The sequence below is a fragment of the Silene latifolia genome, chromosome X (genome assembly GCF_048544455.1).
Source record: "Silene latifolia isolate original U9 population chromosome X, ASM4854445v1, whole genome shotgun sequence".
NCBI classification, from domain to species: domain Eukaryota; kingdom Viridiplantae; phylum Streptophyta; class Magnoliopsida; order Caryophyllales; family Caryophyllaceae; genus Silene; species Silene latifolia.
Genome location: NC_133537.1, coordinates 47738427 through 47765167, shown reverse-complemented (window position 1 = coordinate 47765167; position 26741 = coordinate 47738427). Strand labels below are relative to the sequence as shown.

Here is a 26741-nt window from a genome sequence, read left to right as displayed (position 1 = left end):
TGAAGATGACTCTACTGACCATTTGCTAAAGCAATTACATAAGACAAAGGCTGATTTTTCAGTCTGGCAACTAGTAGCAAGCTCATTCCCACATTGCCAAGCTTTACTGTAAGCTTTGGCCAAACTAAACGTAGCACATAACTCCACACCCGACGATGTAGTCAACTTGGTCTTCCAAGAATCACCGAAGCTAAGTAATCCTATTACTTTCTCAGATGAAGATTTGCCGCCCTTTGGCGCTAGTCACAACTTGGCTCTTTACATCACTGTCGTTTGCTTAAAGAAGAATGTGCCAATGACCTTGGTGGATGATGGCTCCGCAGTCAACGTCATACCCTTGAAAACAGCATACAAACTAGGCATAAAAGAGTCGGATTGGACCCCTCCCAATCAAGGTGTTCGCGCATATGATGGTACACGACGAAAGGTAGTAGGACTCGTTAACCTAACCGTAGCCACAGGGCCAATTGAGCGAAAGGTTAACTTCCAAATAGTGGACATTGAAACTTCCTTCAACATACTTCTGGGAAGACCTTGGATTCACGCTTCGAAAGCAGTAACATCCACCCTTCACCAAAAGATCAAAATTCCACTAAATGGCAAAGTGGTGACGATCACTTCGTCACCCATCAAAGCAATAATCGAAAAGAAATCAAATAATCAAGTCCTTGCGGATCCAGTATATGAACTTGGGGGCTTTCAAAGCATAAGTGTCATAGAAAGTGAGTTGGCACCCCTATACTACGATCCCTACTCCAACTTGGTGGTCAACCACATACTCAAATCCCAGGGATACTTCCCGGGAATGCCTTTGAACCCAGCCCGAAGAAACACCTTCGCACCCTACAAGTAAGGCAACTCAAAAAGAATACCACTTGGACTAGGATATAATCCCGCTAAAAAGGAAGTTATCGAGATGCTTGCTCAAGTTCAAAGCCGTAAGCACGTAGGAGTCCAAATGCGACCATATCTCCCTACCCGAAATGGATACTTCGTTAGGGAAGGAAGTTAAGAACTCTTTCACGGATTTCCCGAACCTTGGCACTATCTCGGAAGGAAGCTAGCCGGAATCGAGATCTTTCACGATTTCTACTTCATTCCTCCAGAAACGGTTCCTACCGTCAAGGCTCGTCAAGCACCTTGCTTAGACGAACAAGTTGTTAGTCTACTATTTGGAGAAGATCTATTTGTTAGAGCCGCGCAGGATGAGATCATTACCATGATACTTCAAGACGATCCCTTCAACCCTACCGTGTTAATCACATAAACAAACGCGAACCAGCGGAAAGGATGGAGTAAATCAATCAAGTGGACCAACAATCAAGGAAGACTCTTCAAGCTCACCACTGGAGAAGGAGAGATGTTTAATGGAGAACCAGAAGACGATGAATTCAGGTCAGAGTCAGAGTCGGAGTCAGAGTCGGAGTCTAGAGAAGTTACTAGGAAGTCTCCTCCTATCGTCGACCCCACTCCTTTTGTTTCTCCTAGCTTAGCCTCAAATAGTAACGGTAGTTCATGAAATGTCCCAACAACTGCCCCTTTACCGCCGCTGACCACATATCAAATGACTTCCTTGTTTCAACTTTTCTCAAACTTTAATATGAATAAATCAGGTTCTGCTTACTCTTTGTGTTATCTTGAATTCAATTCTGTTTATGATAATACTGAGGATGACCCAGATCCAGACTCAATTGAGATACCTCCCTACATAGCCAAGGAAATACTACAAAAGGGGGAAGGAGGACCAGTAATAGAGAACACCGAACCCATCAATGTAGGTACCGAACTAGAACCCCAAGAACTTAGGATAGGGACTACCTTGAGCTCTGCCGAAAGGGCCAGTTTCATAGACCTCCTAAACGAATTCAAAGACGTTTTCGCTTGGTCCTACAAAGACATGGCAGGGATCGACAGGGATATCGCCGAACATAGAATCCCAATTAAGCCAGGTTTCAAGCCCGTGAAACAGAAGCTTCGTAGCCAACATAGTACCCGTACCCAAAAAGGATGGGAGAATCCGTGTTTGTGTTGATTTTAGAGACTTAAACAAAGCAAGTCTTAAAGATGACTTTCCTCTACCACATATCGACATATTGGTGGACAATACCGCAGATCACGCGTTACTATCCTTCATAGATGGGTACGCGGGATACAACCAAATCAAGATGGCCATAGAAGACATGCATAAGACCGCCTTTGTCACTCAATGGGGAACCTATTGCTACACGGTCATGCCGTTTGGGTTAATCAACGCCGGAGCTACATATCAACGCACCGCAACTACACTCATACATGACATGATGCATAAAAAAGTTGAGGTATACATAGATGACATGATTGTCAAGTCCAAGGATAGAGAGGGGCATATTGCGAACCTTCGCAAATTCTTCTCAAGGCTACGAAAGTACAACATGAGGCTCAATCCTCAGAAGTGCGCATTCGGAGTAACATCTGGCAAACTCCTGGGATACGTCGTTAGCCAACGAGGTATAGAAATAGACCCTTCCAAGATCAAAGCTCTGATCGAAATGCCACAACCTCAAACGGAAAAAGAAGTCAGAGGATTCCTGTAAGTCGATTCATATCGAAACTCCCCATGATCTGTGAACCTATCTTCAAAAAGCTCAATAAAACAGATCACACCATGTGGGATGATGACTGTGAAAAGGCATTCGACCGAATCAAGGAGATATTAGCTAAACCACCAGTGCTCATGCCACCTCAACGAGACAAACCTCTTGGTTTATATCTCACAGTAACCGAAACAGCCATGGGCGCCATGCTAGCTCAAACCGTAGGAAAGGAAGAAAGGGCTATCTACTACCTTAGTAAGAAGTTCCTGGAGTACGAGTGGAAATATTCACAACTCGAAAAGACATGCCTCGCTCTTGTGTGGGAAACGAAGAAGCTACATCATTACATGCTTTGCTACTCCGTCAAAATATACTCCAAAATGGATCCTGTCGAATACCTCTTCGAGAAACCCGTCCTCAACGGACGCCTAGCAAAATGTACCTTGATGCTCTCAGAGTTCGATCTCAAATACGTGCCTCTGAAAGTCATAAAAGGGCGCGCCGTTGCAGAATTCTTTGCAGAAAATCCCATCAATGATGCACAAACAATAGATACTTGGTCATTTCCAGACGAGGATATACTCCAAACCGATGTAGACTCCTGGGACCTTTACTTTGATGGAGCTTCAAACCTAAGAGGATTTGGAATAGGAGTGTTGCTCATTTCTCCTGAAGGCGAGCACACACCGATCTCTGTCAAACTCGACTTCGAGGTGACAAATAATACTGCAGAATACGAAGCTTGTCTCATTGGACTACAAGCGGCAGTGAGCCTAGGCATTAAAAACCTCCGAGTGCATGGGGATTCGTCCCTGATCATCAATCAAGTTACGGGATCTTGGAAAATCCGAAGCGAAAGCCTAGCGCCTTATCAAGCCAGAATAGACCAAGTTGCCCAATTCTTTGATCACGTGACCTATCTACACCTACCTCGGGAAGAAAATCAATTTGCAGATGCTCTTGCAAAACTTGCATCTTTGATTAATATGCCAGATGAGATGGTGGAAATGCCTTTATATATCGAACGACGATCAGAGCCAGCTTATGTCCACCAAATCACCAATGAAGGGGAAATCACAGAGGAACCTTGGTTCCAAGCAATCCTAAATTTCAAGCTCAACGGTACCTATCCACCAGATATGGACAAAAGGGGACAACGTGTTATACGCCTACTAGCTTCCCAATATGTTCTCATGCAAGGAGAGTTATACAAAAGAACACCTCTCGGTGTAGTCCTACGTTGCCTTGATCATTGACAGCCGCGGAAAGTGATGGAAGAGGTCCATGATGGAGAATGTGGTCCTCACATGAGTGGGCCCATGATGGCAAAGAAAATCACACGTTTGGGGTATTATTGGACCACAATGGAATCCGATTGCATCAAATACGTATGACATTGCCACAACTGCCAAATCTTCGGGAATGTACAGCACGTCCCTCCTTCATTGCTCTATACGATGACATCTCCTTGGCCATTTTCTGCCTGGGAATTGATATAATCGGGAAGATAACTCCAGCCGGAACAGGAGGTCACTGTTTCATCCTAGTGGCAATCGACTATTTCACCAAATGGGTAGAAGCGGCTTCCTACACTAGTCTCACAGCTAAAAATGTAGAAAAGTTCATACAAAACAACATCATCTGTCGATACGGTTGCCCACATGAGATCATTAGTGATAATGGATCACATTTCCAAGCTGAGACTGAGCAATTGCTAGCCAATTACAAAATTAGGCATCACCACTCTTCGCCATATAGACCACAGACTAATGGCGCGGTAAAGGCGGCAAACAAGAATGTTGTCACAATTCTCAAGAAAATGATTGACAACTATCGAGATTGGCCAAGCAAGATACCCTTTGCTTTGTGGGGATATCGTACATCTGTTAGGACGCCCACTGGGGCCACCCCTTTCTATTTGACCTACGGCATGGAAGTTGTACAGCAAGTCGAGTTAGAAATACCATCATTGCGTATCTTACTCGAAAGTCAATTCCCAGAAGCCGATTGGAAGAGGGATAGATATGAAGAACTCATCCTCCTGGATGAATGTAGGCTACACGCATTATATAATGTACAAACATATCAAGCACGTATCAAACGAGCCTTCAACAAAAGGGTCAAGCCAAGGAAGATTAAGGAAGGAGACTTAGTACTCAAGTCGATTAGAGCTCTTTTACCTGTCGATCCACGAGGAAAATTCAAACCTAATTGGGCTGGGCCATTTCTAGTCAAGTCCATACTTCCAGGGGGTGCGGTTAGAATCACAGACCTAGATGGGAATGAATTTGCCAACCCGACGAACCTTGACCAACTAAAGCGGTATTATGCCTAGAATAGGAACAAAAACGCGCCTCGCGTAATCTCATGTGTCGCTCTTGTGGCACTAAATAAACGGCCCCTGGACAAGCTGAAAAAAAGCTAATGTCACCTTGCTCTTGTATTTTGACAATCTGTCATCCTCATATCATCAAATAAACTAAATTGCAACTTAAGAGTAAGTAAAAAGCTCATGCTTATCTTCTAAGTTCATTACAAGCTCTTGCTTAGAATAATTATTCTTTCACATTTACTCGAACTACGCGCAAGGGTTTGATTTCATTTTTTTAATGAATATGTAGGCAATCGTTCACAGGATAGAACCCATTAATTTCAAAATATAAATAGAAGGACATTTGCAGTTGCATTTGGAATTCGACAAGAATAATAAATAGAAAATCACAACGGTTTCATAACCAATTAACCTCCTTTATTTCATTCATTTTCTAATAATAATAATAGTACGTTACATAGTAACAATGCTAAAGTGATGCGACCATAATTGGCGCATATTTAGCCCCCGAATTACCATTGTTTCTATGCTTTTTAGTGCCTATTTGGGTCATTTCTTATCTTTAGATCTTTGTTTTGCATATTCTTTGAGATTTTGATCCCTTGGTAGGAAAGGAGTAAGAATCTTGCATTTTCATGGCAAAACAAGGCTAAATTGATCATATTCAATGACCAAGCATCAAGGAGAGACAAGACTAGAAGGCCTTTGTACATAGCATAGTAGAAGAGCATTGTTGAGAAAAGGATCCTTGAGTCCCCAAGGAAATCCCCAAGGAATTCATGAAGAAAAGAGAAGAAAAAGAAGAAGGAAAGCTGCTGAGCTACAATCCGAACGGATTGTAGAGAATCCGTCCGTCCTCGCCCGATCCGAGCGTCCTCACCAGGAATCCGCTCGGATTGCCCATGCCCAGTCCGTGCGTCTTGTTCCTTGATCCGCTCGGATTGTCCATCCTGCATCCGGCCGTCCCGACTCCCGGCCGCACGGATCACAAAGACAAAAGCTATTTCGTTCTTCAAGCTACGAAATGAAGAAGCCCTTCTCTCGGACAATCCCTGAGGCTCCTTGCTCAACTTAAAAAGTGTAATTACTAGTTTAGCCCTTAGTTAACCCTAATGCATCCTCCCTAATTCTCACTATAAATACCCCATTAGTCTAATTAGAGGAGCATGTTCTTCTTATCAATAATTAGTGTAGTTAATATCAATCAAATCTCTCTTCAATATTGTAATCAAATATTAATCAAGTTTTAATCCAAGTTTTAGTTCCTTAATCTCTCTCTTGTTCTTACTTTATTTTGGGTAATTGAAGATTATTTGGGTTATTATTGGGAGATTGACAACCTCTCAATCTAGGATTCAAGTACTTCTATTATTCTTGCTTTATTATTGGAATCATTAGTAGGTATAATCTCTTAATCCCTTTTTAATTATTGCTAATTACTTTCATTTATTCATCATGTTTCATTATGTTTGTATGATTGACAACCTTTCTAGCATGATCAATATGATAATGAGTGAGTAGTCTCTTAGCTAGGGTTTAATGGGTGATTAGGGGAAACCAACATGGGGAATGATTCATGCTTAAATTAATATGCTTTCATATCTTATTTGCTTGCTTGTTTTGATCTTAATGCATGCACATGTTATATTTGATGAAATGCTAAGCCTATGAATCCTTGCATTTACTATCATCTTCTAACCTTTCAACTTGACTTGTAAGACATAACCCAACTCGAGTCTTGTTAGACCATGCATGTGTTAAGTAGGGAAGATTAAGTCGACTTGTAGGTGTTGTACAATCCAAGAGATTCGGCTCCGGGACCCAAACTTTCCTAGGATTGTAAGATATAACCCAACTCAATCCATCACAACAATAATTGCTTGCTTATAATTTGAGAACATGTTTGTATGATCATATCCCATGATTCCCCTATGAACCCATGACACCCTAGTGCTTTTAATCAATTGTTTACACCCTTATTTCATTTACCTTGATAGTTTATTTTCATTGCTATTTTAGTTTAGTAACCTTCTACATCAACCCAATTTGTGACACCCCTAGACACCGCTAGTTACAATAGAATCTTCATTTCAATACCCGTCCCTTGGGATCCGACCTTTACTTGCCTCTTTACTAATTGTAGAGTTGTTTGTGAAGTATAAATTGTGTTTTGTATCGACCATTGACCAACGACCACATATGCTTAATTGTGAACACCAAATGGCTCCGATCAAAAATGGCGCCGTTCTTGGACGGTGTTTAATTGATTTAAGATTTCTTTTATTGTTTTTAGTTGTGTCTTTTTCACCTTGGGGAAGTAAAACTCCTCAAGGATTGTTCTAATTGTTTTTGAGTTGTTTGATTTTTTGCATGTCTAGAAGGTTACGAAGAGATTTGTTACCTTTTGACCGTGAAATCGAAAGAACCTTGACGAATAATAGGAGACTTGTTAGGAGGAATTTGGGAGGTGTTGGTGAAGTTGTTCAACCCACTAGTGAGTTTGTCAATCCTTTCGCAATAGAAGGAGAAGACAACCCATTAAACAATACCACACAAAATCCACCTACAATGCCTAAATTCTCGTCTCACTCTATACCCACCGAGGAGGATCTACCAAACGGTACTCCTACCCCACAACATCTTACCGGAAACTTTATTGCCAAGTCCGCCTTCATCCAACTAGTTGAGAGGAGCCAATTCGTGGGAATGCCTAGTGAGGACCCTCATTCTCATATGGAAACATTTTGTGATTATTGTGAAGCTATCTCTCAAACGGGCGTGACTCAAGACCAAATAAGATGGGTCTTATTTCCTTTTTCGTTAATCGGCACCGCAAAGCAATGGTTGAAGGGCCTTGATAAGGCCACCCTTGGAATAGATTCTTGGAAGAAGCTAGCTCCAGCTTTCTACCAAAAATTCTACCCACCGGAAAAGACCAATATGCTAAGAGCTCAAATTACGGGTTTTAAGCAAAGGGATGAAGAATCTTTGTATGAAGCTTGGGAGCGGTTCAAAGGTATTTGTCGCTCATGTCCTCACCATGGACTTAGCGAATGGTTTTTAGTGCAACAATTTTGGAATGGTTTATATGAAGATTCAAGGAACATTCTCAATATGGGATCAAATGGAATGTTCACCAAAGTTGATGACAATCAAACATGGAACAAGATTGAGGAAATGGCGGTCCATAATTCGCAATATAGTAGGCCTCGCAAGGCTACTAGAGGAAAGTATGAAGTGGACACCGTTACTCAATTGGGTGCTCAACTTAGTGCTCACATTGACACAATCAACTTGAAGTTTGAACAAGCTATGGCTAGACTTGAGGAAAGCTCAAAATCATCAAAGCACCATGTCAATGCCATGACGGCATCCTCATCAATCCCAAGCGGGATATGTGAGAATTGTGGAACCTTAGGTCATGACTCAAGTGAATGTAGGGGAACAACCGAGCAAGTCAATGCTTTCCAAGCTTACAAAAGCGGTACCCCTTATTCAAATTTTTACAATGAAAACACCAAATTCCATCCAAATCTCTCATACAAAAGCCAAAATGTCCAAAACCCTCAAACAACATACACTCCACCACCCATGAGAAATCAAAACCAAAGACCCTTTTTCAATCAAAACCAAGGTTACCAAAATCAAAATCCATACAATCACCACAATGACCAAAGTTTTGATGTCCAAAAAGCGGTCCTTCAAATGCAAAAGAATCAACAAGAATTTTTCACCCAAATGCAAAAAGATAGCCAAGCAAAAGACACCACCATCAACAACATTCTAGCTCACACCAAGATGTTGGAAACACAATTGACCCAACTAGCATCTTCGAGCTCACAAAGACAAAAAGGGCAATTACCACCTCAAGGTAATCCCCTAGACATGAAACGGTTAGTGCCATTCACTTGAGAAGTGGTACAAGGTATGAAGCACCGAAGGAGCAAGTTGAGGATGAAGTTGTGAGAGCTAGTGAGAATGAAGTTGTGGTGCAAAGTCTCAAAGAAGGGGAATCATCAAAAGAAGAAAGTTCAAAGAAAAATGAAGATAAAGCCAAAGAAAAGGAGCCCATTGTGATTAGACTTCCTTTTCCAAGTCGTCAAGCCAAGCCTAAATTTGATGATCAACTTGGAAAGTTCATGGAAATTGTGAAGAACTTAGAAGTCTCAATTCCTTTCACGGAATTAATCAATCACGTTCCGGCCTATGCAAAGTACATGAAAGATATCCTCACAAAGAAGAAGTCGATCCGGAAACTTGAGACTATCGCCTTCACTAAGGTGAGTAGTGCCATACTTCAAGGGAGTTCACCTCCAAAGTTAAAGGATCCGGAAGCTTCTCAATACCGTGTACCATTGGCGACACAACGATCAACAAAGCCTTATGTGATCTAGGGGCTAGCGTGAGTGTCATGCCATACTCGGTAAGTAAAAGGTTGGGAATGGGAGAGCTTAAATGTACCAATATCACTCTTCAAATGGCCGATAGATCGACGAAGACACCGCTAGGGATATGGGAAGATGTCCCCGTGCGAATCGGGAAGTTTTTCATCCCGGTGGACTTTGTCATTGTTGATATGGAGGAAGATTCCAACATTCCAATCATCTTAGGAAGACCTTTCCTACACACCGCGGGTGCGGTGATTGATGTGAAGCATGGAGAGCTCACTCTAGAAGTGGGAGATGAAAGCATAACTTTTAATCTTGACAAGACCATGAGAGCTCCTCGTTTGCATGAGCCATGTTTCATGATTGATCATTATAGCCGGAAAGATGAGAAGAAGAGATCGGAACTCCAATGGAGGAAGAAAGTTGAAGATGCTCCATTCAAAGAGCAAGTGAATTGTGACAAGGAGAGCTTGCAAAGCTCATCAAAATCAACCAAGGAAGAAGATGATGGCCTCATTGGCCAAAAGAAGAATTTGGGAGAGTTGTCTCCATCCAAGCAAGAGATTTTCAATGATCAACTCAATGAAGTTTGTGGTCTTTGGGACGACGAATTTGAAGGGATCTTTAATCCCTACATTGGGCATGCCATCGATCATGATCAACAACAAGAACCACGGTCTATTGAGGACCTCTACCATAACAACGAACAAGCTTTTAATTACTTCTTCGAGGTGTTGAGCAACATCAACAACACCTTGAACATGCCTCCTTGACATCTCATCAAGAATGAGAGTTTGGTGGAGTCCTCCCTAAACCACCATTTGTAAATATTTCTAACTCCCTAACTTACATTTAATTTTTGCATTGCATTTTTTTCATTTTTGGATTTATTTTTACTTTGATCAAAATAATTGTCATGAAAAGAGAGAAGTGAGGGAGGGACTAATGATTTTAATTAATGTGTAGTGATTTACCTTAGTGTGGGGATGGGAATTGCCTAGGCTATTCATGCCTTAGTAGTGCCCCCACAATGAAGAACACAAGATTTGAAAGAAAGAAAGAAAGAATGATAAGGGAATGCGTTGGTGCACGGATGGACCTGAATCCGTGTACACAAGGACCAATCCGAGCGGATTCCTGAGAATCCGCCCGTCTACAGAGGATCCGAGCGTCCTGCTGAGAAGACGCCCGTCTTGGGCTGAGCTGAAAACTGCAAAATTCTTGACTGTTGAAGAATCCGAGCGGATTCCTGGAAAGACGCCCGTCTCACAGAATCCGTCCGTCTTGTGGACAATCCGCCCGTCTTGCAGCTGAAGAAAAACAAAGAAAAATCTCTGGACAAGAATCCGTCCGTCTCAAGCGAAATCCGCCCGTCTCGTCTCAGCAGAATCCGAACGGATTCCCCAGAATCCGCCCGTCTCTAGGCGGGATTTTTGAAAATTTGAAGCTGAAGAATCCGAGCGGATTGCGCCTAATCCGCACGGATTGTCCCTGCGTCCTAACATTGTCGAGTTCTTTAAATACCCACCCCACCTTCATTCATTCATTCATTCACTCATAAACACTACCCATACCACCAAAACCCTCATCCTCCCCATCTCAAAAACAAAAACCCTCAACAAAACTCACCAAAATCAAATCAAACCATCTTTCAAATAACAAATCAATCACTCCATCTTCATTAATAATCAAAACCAAGACCAAAATCTTCACCTTTGAATTGATTTTTGCTCTCATAAAGGCAAAGCCTTTCACTTTCAAAATCGATTTGGGCATTCTACAAATTGAAGATTTTTGATCTTTTTCTTGGTTAGCTCATCAAATGGCAAGAACAAAGGGAGCAACAAAAGCAAAGGCAAAGGCAACAAAGGCACCAAAGACTACAACTCTCTCTCAAAGGCAAAAAGCTCTACAAATGAAGAAAGCTTTGGCAATGGTGGTATCAACACCAAACTTGGAAGTGCAACAAACTCAACAAATTTCTATGGAAGCATCACCCTCTACTCCGGTAATTAATCAACTCTTGCATTACCCGGAGGTAACATTCATTTCCGACTCCCATAGAAATACATTTGTCAAGTTTGCTATGAAACAAATTCAATCCACAAAATTCATATGCCAAGATGCTTTAGAGAAGTTGGGTATTCTTGAACAAACGAGAGTCTTTTTCAATGCCATGGGTTTAAAGAAATTGTTTGAAATGGAGGAAGTAACATACCCCTCCCTTGTCTTGGAATTCTTAAGTTCCTTGAAAGTGACAAAAGTTGAGAATAGGGAAAATATTGAGTTTCGTCTAGCTAACACTAGTAGACGCATTTCCTTTCCTAATTGGGTGCAATTTTGGGTCTTAGCGATGAACATAAATTCTATAAGCAATATGGGAAGTATGATCCCGAGCCTCTTTGGGAGGCAATCTCCGGGAAGAAATTTGAAGATTTTAAAGCTTGTCGTGCTCTTTTGGTCCATCATCCGGGCATAAGAATATGGCACAAAGTTGTGGGAAATACCATAATTGCTAGAAAAGACACCAATCATTTCACCGGACTCGATTTTATTCTCCTTGAATCAACTTTGAATATTGGAAGAATTCACACCAAGCCTTACAATTCTTTGAGGCTATTGGTTGATAGATGGCTCCATATAGATAGTGGGAAGAAGGGTCAAACCGTAATTGTTAATGGCGGCCTTGTCACGGTCCTAGCCAAGCACTTTGATCCTAATTTCAATAAGGATAGCAAGTACAAGGCTAAGGATGGTGGCCATCTCATTGATATGTCCACCTTGATTAACAAGTTTAAGTGGGTTGTTCACAATTCCCTTGATACCAAGTATGGGTGGCTTACAAGTGAGGCTCGATCATTCACTTTACCCGCAAAGATTTGCCGTCTTAGTGTCCACCGGACCAACTATTTACTTCCCCTATCCGAAGAAGCCGAGTACATCATTCAACAACAAAAGGGTAATCATGAAACCCCCTCCTCTTCCATTGTTATACCACCTTACCCCTATGATTATGAAGAGTTCAAACCACAAGGAGTTGAAATTGGGAAAGACTATGTAACTCTTCTAATGCAAGCCATGCACAAGCAAGCTCATGAAGATCGGAAGAATGCTTATTTAGCTCAATATCCTCCCCTCCTACATTTAGCTAGGCAAGGACTCCTTGATCCATCTTGTCCTTTGCCTAGTTGGGCGGATAGAGAAGCCTTGTTTCCGGGTGCATCTAGGGACGTGGTGGAAGACAATGAGGTTGTTGGAAATGATGAGGAGATTGATGATAATATTGAGGAAGAAGCAAGTGGAGATGAAGAAAGAGATGGTGAATATGGTGAAGAAAATGATGAGGAAGATGATGATGAAGAAAGCAAAGAAGAAAGTGCCAAGGAAAGTGGCAATGTGACCACTTCTCATGAGGGAAGTGGTGATGATAGTAGCATGATGGAAGACTAGCCTTGGAGATTCCTACTCTCCCACGGTTTGTCTATATCTCTTTGTATTTTATTTTCATTTTGATCATTGTTGGTTTAGTCCTAGCAACATCAAAGGACTCACACCTCGGTTCCTTTGAGGTGTTCTTTATTGTTCCCACTTTTGTAAAATCCAAAATGACAATCTAGTCTCATGCATAGCATTGCATGTGCATGAACTCCCCCATGCTTTGACATTAGCAATAGTGTCTTGCTTGGTTTGGGGAAGTTAATGCATACGCAACGGGAGGTAATTTAAATTATCCTCTCCGTCATAACAAAAACCATGCATCATGTAGTATAGCTTAGTGTAGAATTGCATTTAGCATAGAAATCATGCATCATTCTTTGCATAATTTCCATCATTTTGGCCATTGAGGACAATGCCCATATTAGTGTGGGGATGGGAATTCTAACTCTTAACTTTTATTCAAAAACCATAAAAATTGAAAAATTTCAAAAATCATAAAAATTTGAAAAATTGAAAAAACCAAAAACAAGTTCATTTTCCTTTGTATATATTGTCTTGTATATATTATGTTTGTTTCATCCTTGTTCACTTTGATTGACTACGCCACATCCGAGACATGAGGATATTGAAGACCGCATGGTATGATCTTTCCAATCTCCTTTTTCCTCTTTATGTTAATGACTATGTGGCTTTATTTTGATTGATGCGGTAAAACAATGTGAACTTAGGACTTGCATTTAGTTTATATGTCATATTAGTTGGTAGAATCATTTGCATTAGGATGTTTATATGTTAGTTGCATCATGGCATGTAGTTTGCATGTTAGAAAAATTTTGCGAAACCGTCTACTTGGGAAGCTTGACAAGTGTATATAGGCCCTAGTAGATGCTTTTTATTCTTAAGACTTTGCTTGTTAGAATGCTTGTAAAACACCCTAGGATGTGTCATGCTAGTATCCTTTGACCCATGGTTTAAGGCCTAGTCAAGAGTACCTTGTGGTGTGATAACTCCTTGGCTACCGTTTATTCCAAGGTGACCCTTGAAACCATGCATACTTCTATCATTCATCCATATTCTACCATACATTTTTGTCATCAAAGGGAATGGGCACAACAAAAAGAAATTGATTTGAGTTCAAAGAAATGAAAAGTGAAAGAAAGTTTGCAAAAATGCATCAAAAGAAAAGAGGAAAAAAAAAATAGAACTCCTAAAGCTTCAAAAATAAGGCACCCTCGTTACTAATTGGGGTGACTTTGAAAATGTTCAAAAAGAAAATGCAAAAAGTTGTCAAGTATTGAAATGCCAAAAATCAAAAAGAAATGGCAAGAAAGTGTTCTCAAAAAGTCAAATGCCAAAGAAATTTGGGGGGGGGGGAAAACAAAAACAAAAGCAAACTCCCAAAAGTGAAACTCAAATATCTATCGATCCCTTTATCCATCGTATCCATTTTTGTGCATGGTAGAGAGGGGACGACCCTTCTTCTTGTCTAGGCAAGAGGGGGAATTCCGCGATCCTCCAGTGTTTCTAACACCATAGGGAGTCTATTCTTGACAAAAGCATTTAACGATTGAGGACAAAGGTACCCTAGCTTGACACAACTTGGAGGTGATTTATTGGTATCCTTCTAGGCTTAGTAGTTTGAACAAATTGCATCTATGAAGGATTGTGCACCCTTGAATTGCTTCCCTTGTAGATAATTTCCGCCACTTAGATGAGGAAAGTGGCTATTATTTTTGTAGATGCATCCATTATGTGATTTTGTGTGCTTAATGTTTGGATGTGTCGCCATTTTGGCAAGACCCACCTTGCCTTGCAAGAAGGCATCCTACCTCATGGTTGTCTTGTTGTGAGTTGAAGGGGCGGAGTGAGACCCGCTAATTGTCTCATATCGGCTATTATTATTAGGTTAGGTTAGTATTGGTCCTAGTCTTTGTCACCTCTTTACTCGGGACGAGCAAAGGTTCGGTTTGGGGATATTTGATGCGACCATAATTGGCGCATATTTAGCCCCCGAATTACCATTGTTTCTATGCTTTTTAGTGCCTATTTGGGTCATTTCTTATCTTTAGATCTTTGTTTTGCATATTCTTTGAGATTTTGATCCCTTGGTAGGAAAGGAGTAAGAATCTTGCATTTTCATGGCAAAACAAGGCTAAATTGATCATATTCAATGACCAAGCATCAAGGAGAGACAAGACTAGAAGGCCTTTGTACATAGCATAGTAGAAGAGCATTGTTGAGAAAAGGATCCTTGAGTCCCCAAGGAAATCCCCAAGGAATTCATGAAGAAAAGAGAAGAAAAAGAAGAAGGAAAGGCTGTGAGCTACAATCCGAACGGATTGTAGAGAATCCGTCCGTCCTCGCCCGATCAGCGTCCTCACCAGGAATCCGCTCGGATTGCCCATGCCCAGTCCGTGCGTCTTGTTCCTTGATCCGCTCGGATTGTCCATCCCAGATCCGGCCGTCCCGACTCCCAGCCGCACGGATCACAGCACAGCGCAGTTTCGTTCTTCAAGCTACGAAATGAAGAAGCCCTTCTCTCGGACAATCCCTGAGGCTCCTTGCTCAACTTAAAAAGTGTAATTACTAGTTTAGCCCTTAGTTAACCCTAATGCATCCTCCCTAATTCTCACTATAAATACCCCATTAGTCTAATTAGAGGAGCATGTTCTTCTTATCAATAATTAGTGTAGTTAATATCAATCAAATCTCTCTTCAATATTGTAATCAAATATTAATCAAGTTTTAATCCAAGTTTTAGTTCCTTAATCTCTCTCTTGTTCTTACTTTATTTTGGGTAATTGAAGATTATTTGGGTTATTATTGGGAGATTGACAACCTCTCAATCTAGGATTCAAGTACTTCTATTATTCTTGCTTTATTATTGGAATCATTAGTAGGTATAATCTCTTAATCCCTTTTTAATTATTGCTAATTACTTTCATTTATTCATCATGTTTCATTATGTTAGTATGATTGACAACCTTTCTAGCATGATCAATATGATAATGAGTGAGTAGTCTCTTAGCTAGGGTTTAATGGGTGATTAGGGGAAACCAACATGGGGAATGATTCATGCTTAAATTAATATGCTTTCATATCTTATTTGCTTGCTTGTTTTGATCTTAATGCATGCACATGTTATATTTGATGAAATGCTAAGCCTATGAATCCTTGCATTTACTATCATCTTCTATCCTTTCAACTTGACTTGTAAGACATAACCCAACTCGAGTCTTGTTAGACCATGCATGTGTTAAGTAGGGAAGATTAAGTCGACTTGTAGGTGTTGTACAATCCATGAGATTCGCTCTCGGGACCCAAACTTTCCTAGGATTGTAAGATATAACCCAACTCAATCCATCACAATAATAATTGCTTGCTTATAATTTGAGAACATGTTTGTATGATCATATCCCATGATTCCCCTATGAACCCATGACACCCTAGTGCTTTTAATCAATTGTTTACACCCTTATTTCATTTACCTTGATAGTTTATTTTCATTGCTATTTTAGTTTAGTAACCTTCTACATCAACCCAATTTGTGACACCCCTAGACACCGCTAGTTACAATAGAATCTTCATTTCAATACCCGTCCCTTGGGATCCGACCTTTACTTGCCTCTTTACTAATTGTAGAGTTGTTTGTGAAGTATAAATTGTGTTTTGTATCGACCATTGACCAACGACCACATATGCTTAATTGTGAACACCAAATGGCTCCGATCATAAAGATAAACAAAAAAACAAAAAAACAAAATAGGCTAGGATTCTAAAAACCCCACCTTCTTATTACAATCATAATAATAAATAATAATAAAGACTTGGTCTATTCATTCATTTTCCCTTTGCCCTTGTCATTTTTGTCATATTTCTTGTCACGCCCTCGAGCCGGATGCTCTTGCGCCACTTCGGACCTAATCACCAACAGTCATTCTTGTGGTCTAGTCTTCCCATTCTTGTCAATCACTTTGTCCACGGCAGGAGAGGTCTTCGGTTTCTTGGAAGGATGAACAACTCGAAACCCGGCTTCTTCCTCTCCCTCAGTCAGATGCTTCTCTTTCTCCTTTTCCACCTCGCGCACCTTGTAGTCAACAGGCTCGCGCTTCCTCAATCTCTCACGCTCCTCCGGAGTAGTAGCTTTCCTCCACCGCAGATAGGAGTCCGACACCCATAAGGCACTAACAGAAGAGTTCAAGAACCATACGTTTCTTTGAGCCCATTTAATGGCCCACTCCTTTCGACTCTCAGTAGTAAGCGCCACAGCAGTCTGTGGGACGGTGTCAAGCTTCAGGATTGTCTGCTTCAGTCCAACCTGTCTCATCAGCCTCTCCGGGAAGATGCATACCATGAATTCCAAGCCAAGAATGCGCACAGATCGGGTAGGATCTAGGGAAGATACTCCAGTGATAGATTTGAGATGCCACCATGGTACGATCCATCTAGTCAAGGGACCATCATCACTCTTCAATTTGTTTTCCCAATAATTGCAGACTCGAGTGAAGTCCACCATGTAGAGCCTAGTCCTCATAGCAATTGAGCGGGCATGATAGGCAAGAACAATAATTGGGGGCTCGATCAATCGAAGGCGCTCCATAAGCCAAACCTACCAAAAAACATGCATTAAAAAAACGAAAAAAAAGAAAAAAAAAAGAAAAAAAAAAGAAAACTAAAAAAAAAAAAAAGAGAAGAAATTCTTTATTATTTTACCTGCAAAATAATGGGACTTCCCAAATAAGGTAGGTCACGATTGGCTTTCCTGTTATCCAAACCCAATAGGATCTCTCCTAAACACAAACAGGCTGGGCTCCTGCGCATTTCCATTTGCTCAACTAGGCTCAGGAAACGGGGATCACCTCTCAAATCCTCATCAACGTGCCCTTGAAGGACATATACATGTAACAAGCAAAATCCGAATGCCCTTCGCCTAGCAACATAAGAGATGGTGGGGTCGGCCTTATTAATGAATCGGTCAATAAAGTCCAACATTCGCACTCCTTTCGAGGTCACTAGACGATCCACCTCAATTCTTGTCAACCCAAGCAAGTCTCTAAATTTGTTCTTATACCCTTGTGAAGTAGAAGGAATAGCAGGCAAGTGTTCTGGGTCCCACCCACCGATCGCAGCAATTTCTTCAGGAAATTGGCAAATGTCACCTCCGGGGAAAGCAAAAACGTGATAATTCGGGTCCCAATAATCAAGACAAGCATCTAGGAATGGTTTGACCACCTTGATAAGCTTCAAACTCAACAATGATCCAAGATTATAAGCACCCATGTCATACTTCTCCACACTGGAAAACTCATTGGTCCACTCTTTTAGACGAATCTCTAAAGTATTCATAATGAATGATTATTTTGAGAGTTATATGTAATAAGACGAAGGAAGAGATGGAAGAATTGTGTGAATAAAACCCATATCGACGTTTCTTTTTATACTAAAATCTGTTTCCTAAAATCCGCCAGGACGGATACAGGGGAACAAAGCGCGACTGCTTGCGCCTCTTCAAAGGGACGCGGCTCCTGCTGCGCCTCTTCCTCAGCAATTTCTCTGTGATTTTCCGCGTTGGATCTTTCCTAAATTCCTTAGCGAATAATTTCCTATTCCTACGGGTTATTATTTTGGTAAATACGTCAAAGTTACCATAGTTCGTGTTTCCTAATTCTACGGGCACGTATTTCGAGGCAATATCAGCATTTTCGTCATTTTAGCACACTTATATATATATTTCTTTCTATTTTGTCTTTTTTTCGAGGAATCATTTCTCCAATTTAATGTAATTTATTTCAAACTTATATATTTCTTTTTTTTATTTTTTCTCTTTTGGGGGAATCATTCCACTCCCGTCCTACATTAGATTTCTAACTAATAGGTTTCTATTTTTTCATTTTTTTTGGGGGGTAACCCTCCCTACCGTCCGGTCATTTCCGGCAATTTTTTTGCATTTTTGCATTTTTGCACTTTTGCACTTTTGAGTCATTCGTTTTGCGCTAATTTAGGCCATGTATACAAATGTATGTTTTTTGTGAATTTCTATGTAAATTTCGGCAGCATGACGGCGTAAACCGTCATCTACCAAACCTGTTCAAAGCTAACCTGCATGTACAAACAACGCAACCAGCAGCAAAGGCACTCAGGCCATCGTATATACAACCAAAAGAGGGATATGTACAACAAACTGGGGGCTCGAGCCCCAAGCAAAATCCAAAATGTCCAAAATGTAGGTCCTAAAATGTACAAATGTGCAAGATACAACCAACAACAAACAAAACAAACAACAAAAACTACTGTCGGTCGCCGCCTAACTCCGCAACTCTCGCCTCGAGAGCAGCAAGCTCGGCGTCGCGAACCTCGAGCTCCCTCAGCAAACGAGCTGTCTCCTCCTGAGACTGAGCCAGCTCTCGCTCCAGCTCACGCTCCCTCTGCAAAAGAAACGATTGGCTCATGTCAATCATTTCAAGCAATCATAAAAAAGTTAGAAAGTTCAAAAATGAAGTAGACTAAAGGTTCATACCTGACGACCTTGACCGCCGACAAGTGCCTCGACGGTAGTAGCTCGCAGCCGGTTGGCTACCCTCCATAACGCCACAAACCGAGACGGCGCAACCTGCATTTTCAAATAAGAAGTTCTCAATAATTAGATAAGTTCAATCAAATGCGTTCTTACACAAAAAATCATACAATTTAGAGGCTCACCCTCCGAATTAGATGCTTCCACTCGTCCAAGCCAGCATCCGTCACAGCCACGTCAAAGTCACGCAGCTCGGAGATCGTCGTCCTCCCGGTCGCGTCAGTATACTCGAGGTTCTCGGGGTACTCTGGGGGCTCGATGCCCGCCGCCTCAACATCATATAAAGACAAAGGATTGCCATTAAATCGATGATCATTCATCATACTTTCGAAATGGTCATAAGGAGAGTAAATGCTCACCATAACCGGCCAGTACGCCAACCTCCCATAGAGGAACGCCGAGTAGTCCTCACCAGGAAGCAGAAGGGCGTCACCGCCAACGCCTGCCAAGTCAGCCTCCATCTCAACCTCAGAAGGCTCCCTGAACATCATCCTAAGAGGATCGATGGGAACCGTCAAGACATCCCGAGAGCACTGACGAGCCAAGCGCTCGCCCAAATACCACACAAGACCCATCGACGTCCTCAGCAGCAACCGGCTCGAGCTCCTAGGTCGAAGGACCTCAGCCACGAAAGGAGGAGCGTCAGCGTACTCCGCCCAAGGCCTGGGCATCCACTAGGAAAAGACAAGCAAGAAATCATTCTTATGATCGGTTAAAAAGTAGTAAAGAAGCAAAACGAATATAAGTGAGATGCTCACGTTGTCCAGCTGAAGAGCGTTCACGTCCCGCCGGTAGACACCATGAGAGGAACGCTTGCTCCTCGTACGACACATCACTCAATTCCTCACAACGGGATATGCCTTCTCCAGCGGCTCCGTCCTCTTGGGCGAGAGGCTCGGAAAGTAGGAGTACACCCACGCCTGTGAAGCAAGATAGTCAATAACGATCATTCGTAATTCGATAAGGAAAAGAAGTAATTTTAGTCTAAATGAAGGTTCATACCTCCAACAGTAGTCCAGGGCCGACAGCACCAGGAGAAGTCCCCTTCTCCATCAACTCTGGATGAAACATGGCCCTCATGAAGCGGATGAGGACCGCAAAACCAGCAGTGACCCAGTCCCAACGTCCTAGGGAACTCAGGTTAGAAAGAAAGGGAAGAAGCTTCGTCGACAGCCTCTCTCCCTTGTCTCCGAGGTAGATCGAAGACAAGAACCACCAGAGCCACAAGCGGGCCCTCTGCTCAGCTGTACAGGGAGGAGGAGCCGTCTCCCTCCCGTCAATCACCACCGACGTCAGGGTCTTCCCCGCAAAGTAGTCTCGGACGTAAGAACTAGCCACCTAACCAGGCACTACAGCAGCCTTCGGCGCCAAGTTCCAGTCGATCAACCTCCTAGCCTCGGCCGAGTCCACCCTCATGGCAGTCTCCGGCCACTCCACCGCCTCGGTCCCACACGGCGGACCAGAGATCATGCCGTAGTCCTCCAACGTGACTCCCACCTCACCAAAAGGCATGTGAAAAGTGGAAGTCGTATCCCAGAATTGGTCCAAGAAAGCGCGGACCAGTCTAAGGTTAGCCCGCAGCTTCCTCTTCGCGATATCCCTCCAAGCCTGCACCAGGGCGCCAAACGCTCCCCACTCGATCATGGCTCGCTCCTCCGCCGATAGCCTCTCGTAGCACGCCATCGCCGTCGTGTAGCCCGAGACGATCTGATGTTCCCGGCCTCCTATTGTGATTTGAAACATAAGCTATCTTTAGTTTGAATGAAATTGGAAAAGCTATGAATAAATGAAACTAAAGAAGATGAGTGATGAGTAATGAATTCAAGATTACCAAGCTCTTCACCGTCCTATAGGACAGATGACCCTCCGCAACCCAAAGCAAGTGCCTGCTGTCCCAGGTCTCAGCCCACCCAGGTTCTCCCCTCAGCTGACGACCACCTCGCCCAACGTTGGCCCGCCTCGGGGCCTCCTCCTCCTCCTCCTCGAGGACCTCGTCTTCAGCAACCTCAGCAACTGCCCCAACAGCAGTGAAAGCCTCCTCGAGAGCACGAGAAGCGTCAACGGCTACGTCTATCTCCATGGGAGCTCTCCCAGAAGTAGAAGCCTCATCACCTGCAACGTTAAACTAATTTTAGGCCGCGTCAAGTGACGACGAACCTTGATTAGGGGATTTTCGAGTTTTAGAAGCCCCGAAGTCGCTCTTTTCTTGCCATCTTTGGCCGTATTCCCACAAACCCGATCACTCATGTGGTAATTTGGGTTACGTCAAGCCTAAGTTGAAGCCTAGTCATGGGTTCGAGTCAAAATTTCGACAGCATTTCGTTATAACGGCGATTATGCCCTAGAAAAGTGTCCTGAAAAAGCCGTCACAAACCGAAATTTCGAGATGGTAGGAAGTTTACCCATCATCCAAGGATTCCAAATATAAAGTTTCATCGCAAACGGGCAATCCTAAGGCTATGTTCGAAGCAATTTACGGTTTAGCTCTGAAACCGTCACAATTTCACTCAAATGCCCAAAACTCAACGAAAATTCGAAACAAATACATGGTTATGATCCTTATACTACCAATTTGCCATTTACAAGGTCAATTTTACAAGGCAAGATCATTTGGGGGGAAAAGCCCCAAATTTTCGACATTTTAGGGTTGAAAACCCTAAATTTTGTCGATCCAATTCATCCATTATAGAAGATTAATGCAAGAATGATATACATACCTCGATTGGTCATGGCAAATGCAAGCTTTTGGATCAAATTTTGGCGGAAATAGTTGAGATTTGAGAGAGAAATTGATGATTTGTGTTTCGAAATAATGAAATGAAACCCCTGTTTCATCGCGCTTTTACGCAAGAAAGACACCCCCAGGAATAGACTCAGCAGGTGCTGCGCCTCTTCCGAGAGATGCAGCTCTTGCTGCGCCTCTTCCTCAACTTCCATTCATACGAATTTTCAAAAATTCGTTATGAGTTTGTTATTTGTGGGCCCATCTTTGGTGCGCCTCTTCCCTGATGCCATTTTATCTTTTCTGATCCGTTTGACGATTATTCTTCGCTCAGACCTTACTTGTCACAACGAGCAAGTATTCTCTGACAGGTGTTTCGACACACCTTCATTATATTCCTCCAGCGAGAGTAAGCGGATAGACAATCCCTCTCGAGACATGGAGATCAATTCCCGATAAGGTTTTCCCCAACGATAATTCACGACATACAATTGTCGTTCGCAAGTTCTTCTGAAGTTTGGGTGAAGACGACCTAAGCAGATTTCTCCCAGTAGTTCCCGCATGTGTCCTGCTACTCACGATATTTCTTGTTTCCCCACAGAGTGCGATGAAGGTGTCGTTCTCCAGAAGTTCCCAGACCGGCAGAGTTCTTACACTCAAGCCTTAGTTACCTCTTAGGTTGAAATTATATTTGGCCTCCTTCACGTCGATGCTTTCCTTTAGGGTCCCACACCCTAGCACAATCCTTATACATCTTTTAGGTCTTACCCTTAGATCCTATGCTTACCTTTAGCTCCTATGCTTACCCCTTAGCTCATATGCACCTCCGGAAGCATCTCGAGAAAGGAGTCTCAGGTATGGTCTCTTCTTATAGCTGGCGAGCTTTCTTACGTAGTCTAATGGACTTTAAACGACCCTCCCCGATAGTCGACAAACTCTAAAATGTTCCCAACGACAGGTCCTTGGCTCAGACCCCTGGAGCCGCCTCGCGTCACCATAGTCGTCAGGTTGTAATCTTCAATTGACCTGATGGCTATACTTTGACTTTTGCCTTGTCCAAGCCTTAGTCAAAGTGAGGGCTCTGTAGATACCTCATTTCTGCACCTCCTTGCAAACCACCCGGTGATGATTGGGCCGCATGTTTGGTACGGGAAACGATTTGTGACAGTCCGTAAGTTTATTGTCAAGTGATTGCTCAAACATTTATGTCTACCTCTTAATTGTCATAACCGCTAAATCCCGAGTCAGAATTCTGGAAAGTTCCGGATATTTCTATTTCATATTTCACAATCTTTTAATCTTTGGTAAAGAATTTCCCGTAATATTCACACAAAATATTAAGGAAAATAAGATAAATCCGTTATTCCATAAATTAAACACGGAAATCTTTCTTCCGCAGGAGGAAACCACTTGGGAATAGATGCAGCAGGTGTTGCGCCTCTTCCCAAGTCCTTTTCTGCGTATTTTTCGTATCTTTTCATATCTTTTCGGGATTCACTTCCAAAGTCTCTCCGAAAACCCTAATTCCTTCACGTGATTAGTATAAATAGGAGCCTTCGCTCCTCATATTTCTCACGCGAGTATCCGCCCTTCTCTTCTCCCTTTGCATTCTAGACCACGTTCTTACTTTTTGGCGTCTACGTGCTTGAACTTTCGACCACGTAAGCTCGGATCCTTCTGAGTACCAGCCTCATTTGTATGACCGACCAATTTGACCAACTCCACCATAATCAACTTAATTAATCTGTTCGTTTTCCTCTTACGAGGGCACTTTCGTTATATTCGAGTCGAGCATCACTAGAACATAAACTTAGTTTATCTCGTTTCGTCAAACATGTAAGTCTGAGGGTGTAAATCCTTCTTTATTTATTGTTATTTACTTTTTGTAATCATTCATGTAAGGTTTATGTCGAAAGCACTTCTAAAACCGATTTGTAAAACCATGTTTAAAACCCTTTTTACGGATTATCAGGAAACAGGCTGATGCGTGTCTTTTATATGATGTTTTACATCCCATTTTACACGCATTTCAGAGCTCATTCATGTAGTTTATGCTACATTTCTCCCTATTTTCGTATACTTCTGTATTTTTGTACATTATTGCAGAAATGTGAAGAATCCAGCGGAAATCAAGCTAAATCCGTCCCCGAGTATCCTGCATTGCATCTGACTGAAGTATTCACCCGAGGAACGAGCTTGGTGCGCAATTCAAGGCCCAAAAGACAAGTCCACGAGTTTATAGAAGTCAAGTAGCAGCTCGGGCAGTCGATCGACCACTGCCATCAGTCGATCGACCAACCATCGGGTTCCAGAAGCTACTGTTCATTGTTATTCAGTCGATCGACCAGTCCTAGCAGTCGATCGACCAAATTGCTATTCCAGACGAGAATTAAAAGACCGTGAATCTTGAAGCCCAAAGTTATGTTAGGTTTAGGAAATAAAGTTACGTTAGTTGCTATATAACGTAACCTAGAAACATCAGTTTAGCATTCAGTTTTACATCGAAGTTTTTATCATTCAGTTTTACTAGATCAATAATCAGTAATTTAGGGTTCTTAATATTGTTCTATATTCAATACAAAATCGGGTTTCGGATCTTTCTTCTGCAATTTCGTTCGGTACTATTCTGTTCTTATTTCAGTTTATTGCTTTATTATTGTTCATCGATATAGAATTGCTAGTTAGTATCCCTAAAGCCAATTTATCATTTTATGTTATTTGTTTATCTTATCGCATTAATCATGAATTCAGTAATTTTATGCCCTAATTTTATTGTTGTTATCGTTCTTAGTATGAGTAGCTAATTTATTCGTGCTAGGATGTAGGGGAATTATAGTGTAGACGGCGTAGAATGAACACGGACGGAATCGCGTGTCAGTCGATCGACTGACATACTTGGTCGTTCGACTGACCTCGTGGGGTTTTACTATCGTTTTAATTGTATTAATTCTTTATTCGACGAATCGAGTGCACACGACTAGTTGAATGTTTAGGATGTGAGTGACCCATAAGATCGAGAAATAGGGACAGTTGTTAGATCACCAATTAAAATGACTAAACTATGCTGAGATCGAAAGATAGGTAAAGTTTAGATTATAAGTCACTTTTCAGGACGAGAGTCAGTATTAGTGATATTAGGGACTTATAGCGAGATCGAAAGATGCTATTCGTTAAGAGTGGACCGAGAGGACCTCTTGTTTCCCGCCTCACTTGTGTTCGATTTAGACTGTTTAGTATCTTTGCCAAAGCTGTAATGAACCAACCATCCTAGTACCCCTCCTTTATCTGTTTAATCCGTCTTTTTAGTTTACTGTCTTTATTTATTCTTAGCTATAGACCAATTCAACTCAACCCCCACAATCGTTACCTTAGACTATAATTAGACAGCTAGAAATTACATCTGCCTCCTTGTGGTTCGACCCTGTTACCACTAGCCTAGGTTAGTCTTAATAGGAAATTATAAATCTTATTTTTGGTACTCACAACGACGGGTATCAAATTTTGGCGCCGTTGCCGGGGAGGCAATAGTTCTAATTTTTAGTTGTTTTATTTTTAGTCTTTCTTAGTTTAAGGGACTTCTGTTCCTTAAACTTATCTTATATTCTTTTTGTAGTTTTTGCTTATGCGCAGGTCACAGGTGGTGAACTAGTACCATTCGATCCTGAGATAGAGAAATCTTTGCGCGAGTTGAGACGATCACAAAGGGTATTACCGTAAGAGGAAGAGCTGAGTACTCTGTCAAGCTATCACGAGAACGAGCTGTTCGAGGAAGACCCACATTCTTCACCCGTTTCCACCTCTTCAGCCGAGACAGTTACTTCTCCAGAAATTCCAGTCATGGCTGAGGAAGCGAGTATAGCTAGTCATTCTGAGCCGACAGCTGCAAATTTATATAAGGGGTTCGAATTACCAGGAGATGCCAGGAAGTTCGAACCAAAGCCTTCATACATTAATATGGTTGAGAGAAACCAGTTCGGGGGGGCTTCAAATGAAGATGCAGCTAAGCATATGGAGACGTTTATTGACTACTGCTGTTCCATACCCCCGCCAGCCGGCGTGACCCAAGAACAGATCAAGGAGACCATGTTTATCTTCTCCCTTCGTGATGCTGCAAGGGAGTGGTATAGAGATCTGGACCGAGCGGTTCATGGGATCACCGATTGGAATTCATTGGCTTTGGCATTCTACAAGAAATACTTTTCTGCCTCAAAGACCAATGCAATTAGAGCTTAAATCACGAGCTTTAAACAAGGGCCAGACAAGAACTTCCACGAAGCATGGGTCCGTTTTAAGAAGTTGGTGCGAACCATACCGCACCATGGGTTCGAAAAATGGAGCTTGTGCAATCAGTTCTATAATGGGCTATATGACGATCAGAGGGCCATTTTGGATGCTGCAGCCAGTGGCCGATTTGCTGAAAATTTGGGAGAAACCAAGGGGTGGAAGATCATTGATGATCTAGCCACTCACAAAGGCTGAGTATGGGAATTCCAGAGGGAATCAAAGGAGGAGTTCTGAATCTCCTTCTGTAGCTGCACTTGAAGCTCTCACTGCGAGATTTGACAAGTATGAACTAGGAGGAGCTTTAAAAGGGGGGTATTTACCAAGTAAATGCTTTGTGTCGACTGGCAGTCCTTTCTGCCTCGTGAAATGTGTGAGCTGAGGGACACGTTTCGAAGAATTGTCCTAATCCCTTTGAGTCTTGTGCTGCCTT

General features: G+C 42.1%; 1 non-coding gene across 1 annotated transcript; it reads right to left on the bottom strand.

Annotated features, from left to right (window-relative positions):
- Nucleotides 1-7845: 7845 nt before the first annotated feature.
- On the bottom strand, nt 7846-7952 carry LOC141625943 (small nucleolar RNA R71). Its single transcript, XR_012535683.1, has one exon. It is a non-coding gene; the product is annotated as a small nucleolar RNA R71 (small nucleolar RNA).
- Between the last annotated feature and the right edge of the window lie 18789 nt (nt 7953-26741).